This window comes from Giraffa tippelskirchi, chromosome 9 (genome assembly GCF_054371585.1).
Source record: "Giraffa tippelskirchi isolate mGirTip1 chromosome 9, T2T-mGirTip1v1.2.pri, whole genome shotgun sequence".
In the NCBI taxonomy this organism is placed as follows: Eukaryota; Metazoa; Chordata; class Mammalia; order Artiodactyla; family Giraffidae; genus Giraffa; species Giraffa tippelskirchi.
In genome coordinates, this window is record NC_137283.1 from 71,266,850 (window position 1) to 71,282,727 (window position 15,878).

General features: G+C 39.2%; 1 protein-coding gene and 1 long non-coding RNA gene across 6 annotated transcripts in view; one reads left to right on the forward strand and one right to left on the reverse strand.

Annotated features, from left to right (window-relative positions):
- Positions 1-15,878, reverse strand: part of KCNQ5 (potassium voltage-gated channel subfamily Q member 5) — a 600,369-nt gene that overhangs the window by 436,161 nt on the left and 148,330 nt on the right. The window lies entirely within an intron of this gene.
- LOC145521812 (uncharacterized) overlaps positions 14,747-15,878 on the forward strand; it is a 33,066-nt gene continuing 31,934 nt past the window's right edge. The window contains exon 1 of the long non-coding RNA XR_014065711.1: positions 14,747-15,082. This is a non-coding gene — a long non-coding RNA (uncharacterized LOC145521812). The remainder of the gene's footprint in view (positions 15,083-15,878) is intronic.

The window sequence follows — 15,878 nt, forward strand, 5'->3', positions numbered from 1 at the left end:
TTTTAGGGTGGCCTCTCTGGAGCTTTTGGAATGAAGACAAAAGCTTTAGAAGCAAATCCTCTTGACTCTGCAGAGAATCACCTTGAAGTTTTCTCTTGATTCTGTGGATACAGGATAAGAAGGCCCCTCTTGTCCTAGGATGAGTTTTATTGTTGTTGTTTGTTTTCTTTCAAATGTCTGTCAAACTGCTTCACTTGCAGATCTTCAGAGCTGTTTCCTGGGTGGAGGTGTACACAGTGGGTTCACAGAGCCAAGGGATTTTCTATGCTTCTTGGCATCTTCCAAAGACCTGAGCTACAATGAGTTTCAACCAGCACCTTCATGCACCCTCCCCACTCACTCTGCCCAGCTAATCGATCTTCAATCATTTTTTTCTTTCTTTAACATTTATTTTTTGTGTGGTTTACTTTTTAAAACTTTTTATTTTATATTGGAGCCTAGTTGATTAACCATATTAGTTAATGTGATAATTTCAGGTGTACAGCAAAGTGATTCAGTTACACATATTCATGCATATATTCTTTTTAAATTTCTTTTCCCTTTTAGGTTGTTACATAACATTGGGCAGAGTTCTCTGTGCTATACAATAGGTCCCTGTTGGCCATCCATCTTACACATATCAGCATGTGCATGTCTTGAACACGCCTCCTTATCTTCACACTGACATCTTCCTAAACTGGCTCTTGGCAGTCACCACTCCCACAGAACTTCCCAGATTCCCAGTAACTAGTATTGTCCTAAACTCCATTCTCCATGAAGCCGTTCAAGTGATCCTGAATTAAAAACTGTTCAATAAATTTCCACATCTTGTAGGATAAATACTTTGCTCATTACCTGGCACAAACCCTCCCCTGTCCTCAAATTTGTAGGTTGCCCCTGCTTCTTGCCTGCACTAGTCAGTAACAGCAGGAAGTGCCATCTCCCATGTGACAGATTACTCACCTCTTCCCCCTCTAGCTGACATAATCAATTTTGCTCTGAGTGCCTGTCCTCTGCCTCTTCACCCATCTAATCTTGCCCGCCGTCCCAAGGCTCTAGTGATGCCCTGCTGTGTCAGCTGACCTGCTCCTCCATAGCCATGGCACCTGTGCTCCTGTTTGCTGCCCCCTGCCACACTGAACCTGGTTCACCATCCCCACCTCTGTTCCTCCTCCTCGGGAGACACTCTTACTCATTTTTCTATCTCTAGCAGCTGTCAGAGCTCTTAAAGCATAAAAAAATACTCAGTAAATACTTGTTCAACTGAACAAGTAAATTCCAGCTCTCCTGCCAATTTATGATGACCCAGGGCAAGTCCAAACTCTTTGGCACTCCATTATTTCATGTAACGTGAAGGAGTTGAACTAATCTCTTAAATGTCCCTTTCAGCTCCAATGTTCTATGATGCTTCCATTATATTTGCTGAAAGAGTGTATTGGAGTGAAAACTTATTTTTAATAGTCTGTAATTACTAACAAAAACACTCCATATTTCATCATCCTGTTCTTCTGCATGAAGTTTAACATTTAAAGAGTTTAACTTAAAATATCTCTGACTGAGTTATAGCATATAAAATCCCCACCTTCGTGTGCTGAGGTAAACAAAAGTAATTCACATTCATAAAGTTTAATCACTAGAAATGCATTCAGACTTGTAAAGAAGGCAACTAGGTATTGGGTTACATTAGTCTTTGTTGCCTACTTTTGTATTTCCTTATTGTTAATAACTTGATTCCACAGATTATGTTTCCAAATTTAGGACCCGATGCTTCTTTTCTTTTAAATAAAGTTTTTATTTTGTAATAATGTTTTTCTTTTTAAAATTGAAGTACAATTGCTTTACAATTTTGTGTTAATCTCTAATGTAGAACAAAGTGATTCAGTTATACACACTATATATATACTATATATACGTGTATATATATAGTGCTGAAGCTGAAGCGCCAATATTTTGGCCACCTGATGCAAAGAGCCAACTCATTGGAAAAGACCCTGATGCTGGGAAAGATTGGGGGCAAGTGAAGAAGAGGGTGACAGAGGATGAGATGGTTGGATGGCATCACTGACTCAATGGACATGAATTTGAGCAAACTCAGGGAGATAGTGAAGGACATGGAAGCCTGGTGTGCTGCAGTTCATGGAGTTGCAAATAGTCGGACATGACTTAGCAACTGAACAACAACAAATTCTTTTTCAGATTCTTTTCTGCTATGGTTTATCACAGGATACTGAATATAGTTCCCTGCGCTATACAGTAGGACCTTGTTGTTTATATATCCTATATATATAATAATTTTCATCTGCTAACCCCAAACTCCCAGTCTATCCTTCCCCCAACCCCTCCATCGTAGCAGCCACAAATCTGTTCCCTATGTCTGTGATTCCATTTCTGTTTCTTAGATATGTTCATTTGCGTCCTAGTTTAGACCCCATATATGGCATTCGTCTTTCTCCTTCTGACTGGCTTCACTTAGTATGATAATCTATAGGTCTCTCCATGTTGCTGCAAACGGCATTATTTCATTCTTTTTTATGGCTGAGTAATATTCTATTGTATATTTGTACTACATCTTCTTAACCCATTTATCTGTGGATGGATATTTAGGTTGTTCCCATGTAATAATTTCAGATTTACAGAAAAGTTGCAAAAATAGTACATAGAGTTCAGCTTTCCTTATTTTTAACATCTTATGGTAGTAGAGTATGTTTACTATAATTAATGAGCCAATATTGATATACTCTTGGAGAAGGCAATGGCAACCCACTCCAGTACTCTTGCCTGGAAAATCCCATGGACGGAGGAGCATGGTAGGCTACAGTCCATGGGGTGGCAAAGAGTCGGACACGACTGAGAGACTTCACTTTCACTTTATTGATATACTCTAATTAATTGCAGCCTATCTTTTATTTAGATATTTTTAATTTTTACCTAATATCCTTCTTCACATCCAGGATCTCATCTGTGACAGTTAGGTGTTACATTTCCTCAGGCCCTTCTTGGCTCTGATAGTTTCTCAGACTTCCCTTGTGTTTGAACAAGTCCTGGTTAGCTATTTTGTGGAACGTCCCTCAGCTGGAGGTTGGCTGATATTTTATTCATGATTACAGCGGAGTTGCAGGCTTTTGCAGGGGAGCCGCAGAGGTAAAGCATCATTGCCGTCACTCCATGTTAAGAGGACATATCAGGAATGATGCTGTCCTTAATCACCTGCTAAGGCAGGATCTGTCAGCTCTCCACACTGTGAGGTTACTGCTTGCCCTCCTTTCCACCCTGCACTCTTTGGAAGGAAGCCACTATGCTCAGTCTACCCTTGGGGCCAGGGGAGAGGGAGGCATTGGTGGTCCACCTCTTCCAGGGTGGAGTGTCTACACAAATCATTTGAATTCTTCCACAGGGGAGATATGCCTCTCCTCTCTGATCTATTAATTTATTCAACATTTATTCTTCTTAGCATGAACTTATAGATTGTGGGTTGTTTTGGAACATCAAACTTACATTAAATGCTGATAGAAGTAAAAGGAGAACAAAGTAAACACAAGCGGGAAAGGAGACAGGGAGCCAAGGGGCATCGCCTGCATTATCCTTAGACTAATGCAAAGCTCTGCAGCTGAGTCGTCTGTACAGTAACCCCCACTGCAGCGCAGCACACTCACACGCACATCGCAACTAATCCCGGCAGCTGGAGAAACCTTGGACACCGCTAAGGCTCAAGAAACAAGACGCCATTGGTGCCCGGAACCCTCCAAACGCCCGCTCCCCTCACTGACTGTGTCCTCTGCGCCAGGGTAACCAGGAACTTCCAGGCCAACAGCACACATCAGTTTTGCCTGCTTCTAAATTTCACACACACAAATGGAATCATATTACATGTTGGCTGGTTTCTGGTGTCTATCGGTGTCTGACTTCTTTCACTCAGTACTTTTCGAAGGATGGAGTTGGGGAGAGAGTCACCGTGTTTTGCATGTAGTTGTAGATTATTCCTATTGCTACGTAGTAGGAAAATGTACTATGTAAATACACCACGATGCAGTTCCTTATGTGTATTTGTAGATCTTTCTCAATGCTGTATCCACAGTGCTACTAAACCACATGTATTTATGCTTTTGGGCTGATGTGGATTCGGTAGTTTCCAACTTGTGACAATTAAGGAGTGCCGCTGGGGACATTCTGGTACATGTCTTTTAGTGAACATGTTGGGCGGGTTTATTATTTTATGCCCAAAATGGAATGTTGGATCATAGGATGTAACTACGACTACTCCAAAGGCATCACACCCATCTGCACTCTCACCAGAGAATGTGAGATGTCCATTTGTTGCACATCCTTGACAACATTAGAATTGCTCACCTTTAAATCCGTGTCTGCATACTAGAATGTTATTGAAGCTTTATTGTTTACTTCCTGATAACTGATGAGGCTGAGAACCTTTCATACATATATTGGCCATTTGAATATTATCTTTTGTGGTGTTCCTTCTGTAAAACTTTCATTCAAGAATTTCTTGCCTTTTTTTCTATTGAGCAGTCTTTTTTTTTTTTTAATCTCTTTAAAGGATGTGTGTGTGTGTGTGTGTGTGTGTGTGTGTGTGTGTGTGTGCGCGCGTGCGCGCGCATTTATATATTCCGGATATGAGTCCTTCGTTGAACATATATATTTTGAATATTTTCTTCTACTCTGTGGGCTGCCTTTCACAATATTAACAGTGACTTTTGTGACTAAATTTAAAAATCTAAATGCAGTCTAATTTATTAAACTTTTAATTTTTGTTACCACCTTTCGTGTTCAGTTTGCGAACACTTTACTTATTTAGAAAGATGTTCTAGAACAGAGGTTGGAAAACCATGGCCTGCAAGCCAAATCTATTTTTGTAAATAAAGTTTTATTGGCACACACACAGGCGTATTGCCTTCTATGCAATCCATGGCTGCTTTCCTTCTTCCACAGCAGAGAGCTGAGTAGCTGCAACACTATATAATCTTCAAAGCCTAAAACATTTGCTGCTTGGTCCTTTAAGGAAAGTTTACCAACGCTTTTCTAGAAGTTTTCTTTTTCTTTTTTTTTTATCCTTGCATTTAGAAATGCAATTTATCTAGAATTGATTAGAATTTATTTCTGTGTACGTTGTGACAAGGGGTCAAGATTTGTTGTTGTGTTTTTTGTTTGTTTGTTTGTTTTTTTACCACAAGGCTATCCGATTCACCTGCCACCTTATTAAGAAAAACAATCCTTTCCCACTTTTTGACAGCATCATCTTTGTCATGAATCAGAGGACCTGTATGTGTGGCTCTGTTTCTGGACTCTTTGCACTGATTTATTGCTGTCTGTCCTTACACTAATACTGCTCTATCTTAAGTGCTATGGTTTTATGACAGGTGTTATATTTTGTAATGCATATCCCCCAAAAGACCTGTAATATTTAAGTCCACATGTAGCAGAGCACCTAAAAGCAAGGAAAATGAAATGGATGCACATATGTGAATGATGGTGCCTTTCTACTTGGAATACTCAATGACTTCACACTGAAACGTTCTTGATTTTAACATAATTCAGGTCATCGCACCAGTTCTAAAAACAAACTAATTTTTTGCAGATTATAATGAGTGTATTTTATTCCTTTCAAAAATGTAATATTCAGTTTCATTATATTTCATTCTTTTCAGACTTCTTCCTCAGATACCTAAGTCACCATAGAAACTTCTCACAAGAGATCTCCTCCTGCATCTCATCTGCTGATCTTCTGCTGCAAATCAGCAGGTGAGATGTGTCCGGTCCTCCCTCTGGGCTAATACCTGCCTTTCACCTGGAGAGCCAGACCTGCCCATACTGCCTCTTTCCTATTTTTCCATCACTTTTCTTCTTGGACTGCAGATACTAGGATGATATAACTACCAACACTGTCTACAATTTATTTCTTCTGAAAAAAACTTGTTCAATCAAACAGGCCATTAGATGATTCTCAAACCATATCCTCCATTTACCCTTCCTTAGTCTGTTGCCTGAGTCATTATTGAGAGGGTCTCTGTGCTGCTGGGTCTGTTCACAGATTTACTGGATTCTGTTTCTTTTCTTGAACATGATTTAAAAACTTGTATGTACTCTATGAAAGCCCTCTCTAGCAGAGTGTGACAGAAGGGGTTCACCTGTCAGCATGGTGCCTAAAAGTAGTTTTTAAATCATCTGCTGAATTCTTGCTTCAATCCAGTTAACAGCTGTCGGGTCCTTTGCATCTCACAAGTCTGTTGAACTTTTTCTATTGCCTCATCTTGAAATAAACTAAGAGAAGAACACATCATTTAGCTTCCTGTGCTTTATCCACATTGTTTTCAGGCAAAGCCAAGATGTAAGAACTTTCTGAAGGTGTAGGACTGCATTTTAGTGGTTTTTTCTTTTCATATGTCCTGTAGGTGGCTTACAATGAGCAGGACACAGTTGATGATATGGTTCTGTGCATTTCCATAAGGTATTCTCAATGATTAGTACAATGATTCTCAACCTCCTTGCACATGGAGCTCATCTAAAGAGCTTTTTAAAAATTAGTGCTTATGAATCACAGATATAGAGAACAAACTAGTGATTATCAGTCAGGGGAGTGAAAGTGTTAATTGCTCAGTCATGTCTGACTCTTTGCAACCCCATGGACAGTAGCCCACCAGACTCTTCTGTCCATGGGATTCTCAAGGCAAGAATGCTGGAGTGGGTTGCCATTCCTTTCTCCAGGGGATCTTCCCAACTCAGGAATCAAACCCAGGTCTCCTGCATTACAGATGGATTCTTTACCATCTGAGGTACCAGGGAAGCCCCCAGTGCGGGGAGGGGAAAGTACAAACTATTGGGTATAAGATGTGTTCACGGATGGATTGCACAGCATGGGGAATAGAGTCACTATTTTGTAATGACTGAAAATGGAAAGGGAAAGGGACCTTTAAAAAAACTGCATAAAAATGTTTAAAAAATCAGTGTTTAGATCTCCCTCTAGAGATTCCAATTTAACTGACATGTGATGAAGTTTAGGAATTGGTACTTTCTTTAAAAAACCTCCTCAGATGATTCTAAGGATTGAAGAATACAAGAAGTGTTTTACATTTCCTAGTGTATCTGTGATTTGTATTTGATCATGTTTAGATTGATTTTAATATTTTGTAATTCTATCAAGCAACCCAGAACACAACTGTTACCTTAAAGGTTGTATTTTTATTACATACATAGCAGTAAACATTACATCATTGATTTCACTCCTATATTACTTTCAGAAATCCCAAATCACTTTTGCAAACATCAACAAAACAGAGAGTACATGCATTTTTTTTTTTACCCACGTGCTGCTATGCCACAGTATTTCTGTTTTACTTTAAAATTATTCCACTTTGTACTTCTACTGGTAGTTGATCCTTTTCTGATCACTGCATGAATGGAAATAGGCAAAGAAAAGTATTTCAGAAAAGAGGAGAATTTGGGGAGTTTCTAGCTGGGGCCAGTGACAGGAGACCTGCTGTCTGGGAAGCCATACTTCTCCACGTGGTGAAACAGTCTCCTCTCTTCCTCCAGAGTAAGAACTGTAGGCTGAACTCCAATATCCAGCTCCAGCAGTGAAATGGACAGTGAAATATTTATACATGTAAACCCTGTAAGATGGCCCCAGATTGGGACCCGATGAAAGGGAACCCAAAATATTACCCACACACATACAATGGTTTTGAAAACAAAGCAGCTACAAAGAAGCCCACTAACCTCGTGAACCACTCTGTCTGCCTTCCTTCCTATCATGTTGGGAAAAGGGTTCCAGATCTTATCCAAGGTTCATCACTTCTCCTCACAGGCTACACATCCCATCTTCTCTCAGAGACTTTTCTAACCCCTCTGTTCCCATAGCATCAATGTATCCTTCTATACCAGAGCAATCACATCAAGAAGAAAAGTGTTCTAAAATAAAAGAAAACAAGACAGAGAAATAAAAGTAGCAAAGATCCCCCTAACTGAACCCAGCTCCTGTCCATATCTTCACCCAGCTTCTAAGCAAAATCCCTTGCAGAAGCTGTAAGTTATCTTTTCCTCTGCAGCTCCTTTTCTCCATCATTCCAGAGGGCCTTCCCCATTCAACTCCACCAGGAAGGCTCTTCCCTAACTGCTGCCTGGCACACTCAGCAGTCCACTCCCTGGTCTCTTTGTATTTGACCTTTCTGCAGCATCTGGTTCAGCTAACCCATCTGTCCCTCTTCCGAGAAGCCCACTCCTTCCAGCTCCCATGACAACGCATTTCACTAGCTCTCCTTCCAGGATGCTGCCTTGCTTCTCTGCTTTTTTTCCTTTAACTACCTTTTTTAGTAACAGTTTTATTGGGATGTAAGTCACACACCATATAGTCACTCATTTCAAGTGTATAATTCAATGTTGTTGGATTTTTTTTGGTATATTCAGAGTTGTGCAAACTTGGCTATAATCAATTTGAGAACATTTCATCACCACAAAAGAAACTGTACGCCTTTAGGTAGTCATTTTTCATTTCATCTCCCTCCGACCAGCCCGAGGCAATAGTTAACCTACCTGCAGCAACAGGTATTGGATTTTTGTCACATTCTTTTCCTGCTTATGATATAAACATGTGATTTTTCTTCTCTTGCCTATAGATGTGATGATTAGCTGACTTTTTGAGTGCTGAAGCAGACTTACATATCCAGAATGCCTGGTTGTGGTGTGTATTTTTTTTTTACACATTGTATGACTGGGCTTGCTAATATTTAATTGGAGAATTTTGCATCTGTGTTCATGAGAGATATTGGTCTGTAGTTTTCTTTTCTTGTATTTTTGTCTGGCTTTGGTATTAAGGTAATGTTGGTCTCTTAAAAACAGTTAGGAAGTAGCCTTTATGCTTCTATCCTCTCAAAGAGTTTGTACATAATTGCTATAATTTCTTTTTGAAATATATGGAATTCACCAGTGAACCCTTCTTTGCCCAGTGCTTTCTGTTTTAAGGTTATTAATTATTTATCCAATTTACTTAATAGGTATGAGCCTATTCACATTATTTCTTCTTGTGGGAGTTTTGGCAGATTGTGTCTTTTAAGGAATTGGTCCATTTTTCTACTTTAACATATTTTTGTGCATAGGGTTGTTTATAATATTCTGTTATTATCTTGTAATGTCAATGGGGTCTGTAGTGATGTTTCTTTCACTTCTGATATTAGTTATTGTGTCTTCTAATTATTTCTCTTTGTCTGGCTAGAGGCTTATTGATTTTCTTTGTTTAAAAAACTGGTTTTTGGTTTCACTGATTTTCCTCTATTGGTTTTCTGTTTTAATTTCATCAATTCCTGCTCTAATTCATATTATTTCATTTCTTCTCTAATCTCCATTCTTCCTTTGTAGATTTGCCTATTCTAGATATTTTATATAAATGAAATTATGCAATATGTGGTCGTTGGTGGTTCTATTTTCAAGGTTCATCCATGTTGTAGCATATATTAGTACTTCATTCCTTTTTATTGTTGAAAAACGTCACATTTTACACCACATTTTATTTATCCATTCATTAGTTGGTGGACATTTGGGTTGCTTCCACTTTAGGACTGTTATGAATAATGCTGCTTGAATATGAACATTTATATTCAAATTTTTGTATGAATGTACATTTTCATTTCTCTTGAGTATATAGCTAGAAGTAGAATTACTGAGTTATGTGGTAACTCTCTTTTAACCCTTTGAGGAACTGCAAGACTGTTTTCCAAAGTCTTTGCACTGTTACATTCCTATTAGCAGCGTGCAGCAGTTTCAATTTTTCCATATCCTTCCCCAAACTTACTATCATCTGCCTTTTCATTGGCCTTCCCAGGTGGCACAAGTGGTAAAAAACCTGCCTTCCCATGCAGGAGACATAAGAGACAAGGGTTAGATCCCTGGGTCAGGAAGATCCCTGGAGGAGGGCATGGCAACCCACTCCATTATCTTGCCTGGAGAATTCCAGGGACAGAGGAACCTGGTAGGCTGCAGTCCACAGGGTCGCAAAGAGATGGACAAGACTGAGTGACTAACACTTTTTATTGTAGCCGTCCTGTGCTATACACTAGGCCCTTGTTGTTTATCTGTTTTACGTACAGTAGTGTGTATATTAATCCCAAACTAATTTATCCCCCTCCCCTGCCTTTCCCCTTTGAATGAAGTTATATACCTAACAGAAATAGACCCATAGACACAGAAAACAAACTACGATTTCCATAACCCTTATCTTCCTGATATTCTTTCTTCCTTACTGATAATTGTCTGCCCCCCTCCCCCATCCCCAACTAGAATATAAGCCATGAGCGATGAGGGATGACTGTTTTCCTTATTTGACACAGTATCCTAGTAAAGCAGTTGGCATGTATCAGGTGCTTAATATTTATTTCTTGAATCAATAGCTTATATTTTGTATATTATCTGATAGCAAACAGCATTTCATAGTTAGAGGAGTATATTTTGGTAAATTCTCATATAAGTTTTTCGCTTGTTTTGTCATTCATTACAAATGAGTACAATTTTCAACTGGGACAATTTTTTTAACTAAACTAGCAGCGTGCTTCCTCAAGATTAAGAGTCACACATCCTCAATAGCTGCCTGGTATTCTAAGTGGATCTTTCAAATGATGGCTTCTTTTAACTAGGTTTTCTCTTCCTTACTAGGAAGCTACTATTAATAAAATGATCATAAGACCTTCCAGTTGAAGTGTAATTGAGAATCAGAGTCACTTATAGAGGAAGCTCTTGATTGCCCCCAACCCAGTATTCATTAGTGTTGCATATAGAGGTGGAGAAAGTGAAAAGAGATCAATGACTTTCCCAAGGACACAGGGCCAAGGGTTCAGTCCATGTTTCTCTTTTCTCCCCAAATGTCTTGTTCTTTCCACAACAGCACATGATCACCCATCAAGGGATTTCTTGGAAGCATGGAACAGTAAAAATACACCTTCCTTCTCTTCAGGTTTTCTCTCTCTTTACTTGAAAAACTACTAGGATACTATGGAATTCATTAAAAATTTTAAAAATTAAAACATACATAACTGAAAAAGAATACTCTGGAATTCAGAGAATTGGCTGGAGCCTTCATTTTGTAACAGTAATTACAGCAGAGGTAATGGACCTGAAATTAACACTTTTCTGATAACATACTTTGTTCTGGTATTAAAATACTAGAATTATAAGAATTTACATTTTAATTACTCAGTAATTTAAAAAAATTGCCATTTGCAGCAACAAGGATGGATCTAGAGAATATTATGCTGAGTGAAATGAATTAGACAGTGATAGATAAATACTGTATGATTTCACTTATATGTAGGATCTAAAAAATAGCACAAATGAATATGTATGCAAGACAGAAACAGACTCACAGACTTAGAAAACAAACTTGTAGTTACAAAGGGTAAAGGAGAGGGAGCTGACAAATTAGAAGTTTGGGATTAACAGATACAAATAACTATTTACAAAATAGATGAGCAACACGGATTTACTGTATAGCCTAGGGAATTATAGCCATTATCTTATAATAACCTATAATGGAATGTAATCTGCAAAAATATCAAATGACTATACTCTGCACCTGAAACTATATGATACTGTAAATGAACTATACTTTGATAAAAGATAATTTATATGTTTGGAATTCTGATAGGAAAAATCTTGATATAAGACAAGAGATGGCACCAAGCATGACTTATAACTCACACTATATGTATTTATTTAAAGGAAGGATTTATTGCAAAACACTGGAAATTTGCAAATTTTTGGGAAAGAATATGACAGGAGATGAGGCTATGTGTGGGAGAAAGACGAAAAATAGGTTCTTGAACCTGTAATTTAAACTCCCACTCTGTTTCTTGCAAATGTCTACATGGATAGTGTTTATAGTAACTCATCCCTTTAAAGCCAACACATCCTGCTTATGGGGTTATTACAACTGTTTAAAAAATAATTAATGTAAGTTTGTTGATATTTTTCAATGTGCTATGAAAGTGACACATCCAGGGCCCAGAGCACCAGCACATTTAAAAAAAATAAGCAACAAGGTATATATTTATATGAAGGATAATTTTAATGTTTGTAATAAATGATATTATGTCCTTCACAATTCATAGGTAACTAAAATCTACCATTTATGGAATGGACTTTTATTACTGTTATATAAAAACATTTGATTCTGGATAATAGCTCATCAATATAATTGTGTAGAGATTTTTGGTGTGTTTACTACAAGCATCACTAAAATGGTTCAGTGCTACCAAATTAGCTTTATAGCTTGGGAATGAGATTACATGTTCAAATCTCATTCAAATGACAAACAGAGGCAATTTAGCAGAAAGCGTGAAGAGCACGTTGAACTCAAAAGATGAGTGTAATGTACTCACTTAAGTCATTCTTGAGACACAGCAGTGAATGGAATGCATTCAAACAGCATCCGACACCGTGTGGGATTACTCACTCATTTAATCACTACTCAAGGCCATCCTCCTCCTATTTGGACAATAGGTTGTGTTTATTCTAGGGTCTAGGAAAATTTGCCCAGCTTTGGATGCTAATCTAAATTGGCTTCCTGGAGGATTCCAATAGTGTCACATTTCTGGCCTCACTGAACTGCCTCTTGCTCCTGATGTTTCCCAAATTCTCCAGTGTCAAACACTGATTGACCGCTGTGGAAGGTAAGGACTGATTGAAATGATGAATGAGCTTGCGCCACATCATTAAATGTGTTGTTTTCAGTCCAGAGACATGGAGCCTCTAAATTAGAAGCACACTAAGGTGACCCAGCCGGTCAGAGGCGAAGGCTTCTCCTTCTCCGTTCCCTATGCTTTCTCACTGAATTAAATCTGCACCCTGACAGTTTCACATCTGTAAAGTTACAAGATAAGCACGTTTTTTTCCCCTGACTGTACTACCCTATTCTTTATTTTCCCAAGAATCCCATGGACAGAGGAGCCTGGCGGGCTACAGTCCCTGGGGTCGCAAAGAGTCGGACATGACTGAGCGACTAAATAACAAAATAACAATAAAAGTGATTTTACAGATTCTTCATATTCGGAATGCCAGCAGGTAAGTTCGGTGGACTGGCCCCTCTAACGGGTTCTCTCTGATGGATGGTGAACACCTCCCACAGGTGGAACTGGAGGGAGGAAAATGTACCAGATCACCTGGGACTCAGCTCTAGTGCCGAAGAGGGTGTGCAGTCTTGCCGCCGCTGTGCAGGGGAGGAAAACCAGACCTCCCTTGAGCCTGGCTTTGGACACTCCAGATACTGTCTAGGAATCTTGAGGACGCCTGCCTAAGTTTCCAACCACTCCTGCTGCTGTTGGTGGTAAGTATCCTCAGTGTAACTCCACCCTCCACTTGGGGAGAGCTAACTGCATCCACTCCCCAATGCTTATTCCAGGATGTAAATACTAAGCAAGAAAACAAGCCTATTACAGGACTGTAAGACATCTGTTAGAAGCAGAAGTCAAATCAGCCACAGAAGGACATGAAATGACCTTTGGAGAATATGTTATCATTCAATAATCCTGGAAGCATTCTGGAAACGTTTGACTTGATAACCTTTTATGCTCATCCTTATGATGATTAAATCTTATTTATAAGGATGTGTGTTGGTAGGTACTTAAGAAGCAAAAAAAAAAAAAAGAAGCATGTATATAAGTTAATTATTATTTATAATGCAGCTTAGAAAACACATTATTAGAAAGCAGACTAAAGAGGCAAAGATAAGAGGAAAGAATAAAGCTGCAAAACATTTTTTAAAGACTGTCAATTAGTCATAAAATTAGTCATAATTTTTATCTGCTAAAACTTATGCAGAAAATACCCTCTAATTTTACTGTACTCTTGAGTTTTGCAATTTTTTAAAACATCTAAGTTCCTCTTATCTCAGAATCTGTAAAATGATAGTGATTATAGATAGTTATTTTGTTAAAGATCTTTTCCCAAAAGTGTTATAATTCTGAAAGGAAAGAGGCAAATACGTTGACTATTCCTGGCCCTTAATATTTTTTTATAAAATTTATTTTCCATCTGAAAGTGAACAGAGTAAGACTGCCTGAGGACTAACTAGCAATACCATATTCCATGCAGACCTTATATACTTTAATTCTCTTAGTTCCTCAGAGTTGATAAAAGCATCCAAAAAGGGGACTCCCAAAACATGACAACATATAAGAGGGTGACTATTATCAAAGATAAATATGTAGAACAAATTATATAATAAAATCTGGCCACGATCATGGACTCCTACTAAGAATTAGAAACTGGTCACAAAAACTAAAAGCATGAGTATACAACGTGAAACAAGGCAGCTGTGTTTCTTTTTTTGCTGTTGAGCTTTTCCTTGTGAACTTTTTTTTACTAAGTACAGTCACTGCTGTACTGTTTTTCCCTTTCAGATGAGCAGATCAGATAAGCAGGTGCCTTTAGGGTTTGGTTCATGGGTCCTGACAATAGATAAAGTCTTAGGTTATGAAGAAGAGTGATGTGTAAGTGGGCAGAAGTATTCACCCAATAGCCGGAGACGAAATAATACCCACCCTTGTAGCCCAAAGGGTTTCCATGGGAATCCTGTCTATATTAGCTTTGGCAGAGACATGTGGCTATTTTTAGAGGATTTGAAAGCCACTAAGAATGCCTTTCACTTTTATTCCAAAGCTGATCTGGTATCTACGTTATGAACCCTTTCCCCCTCTGCACGCACACACACACACACACACACACACACACACACACACTCTCCTGAAAAAGCAATTGTATTCAGCTTGAACTTGGGTGCAGCTGGAAATCCAAAGTCAAGTCCCCGGTTCTCTTTTTCCACGTTATTCAGGTGCTGACAAGCCTGTCTTTTTAATTAGGTCTAATTGCTCCTAAAACTGTACCCCAGTGGACTTGCTATCCGACTGAAACTGGGAGACTAGCTAGCTGTGCTTACACTTGGGCCCTTCCTGATACAGCAGGAGTGAAGGACCTGGTTGATTTGCTGATTGATGCAAGTTACTGACTATGGACAAAGCCCAGTAGGACGAAGGGAAAGGCTGCCACCTGGAACGGGACTCTTCCCCATGACTGTCTCCAGGAGCCCGGAGTCATCTGTCTGCTCTGCCTGGTAACAGTGCTCCCCCAAACCACCCCCGCCCCCCGCGAGGACCCAGTTATCTGACATCTCTTCTCCTTTCTTCTTTCTCTTCCAATCATACTTTAACTCTCACTGGCACTTGGATTTAAAAAAACAGACTGGGGTGTGTGTGTGTCTGGGTGTGTGAGCGTGTGAACCTTTGTCCCTTTATTTGTATTATGCTTCTTTTAACTTAGTTTCTTATCTTTATTTTTATTGAAGTATAGTTGCTTTACAACGTTGCGTTCTTTGCTGCTGTATAGCACAGTGAATCAGCCATAGGTATATATATATCAGGTCTGTTTTAACAAGACAGTAAAATTTAGGATGCTTATCGTTTGGCAGTGTTCAGCATGCTCTGTGAGCGTGGTTAGTTGGTAGTTTCCCCTCTAGTGATGGGCTCTCTCTAGAGGCACCGTCAGCAGGTGACCTGTGGTTTTATATTTTCATCCAAACCATATTTTGAGAAAGAGGCATGAAGTGGGAGTGTTCGAGGTAAACTGGGAGGCGTGATTACCCACCCACAGAGAAACAGCCCTCTGTTCATGTACAGGGAAGACCTGGGCGATGCCTCCACTGCAAACAGTTATTTCCAAATCCTCAACCGCAAGATCACCGTTCTGTGGGGCAGCTCAGAGACGGGAAGAGGCAGACTATTCTTACACAAAGCTGAACTCAGATAGGCTCCCCCTTCAGTCTCAGCCACGATCAGTTTGACTAGATCACTCTTCCTTCTGCCATAATTATTCTTGTGCTTATGACTGAAGTGGGAAAGCGACTGAAAGCC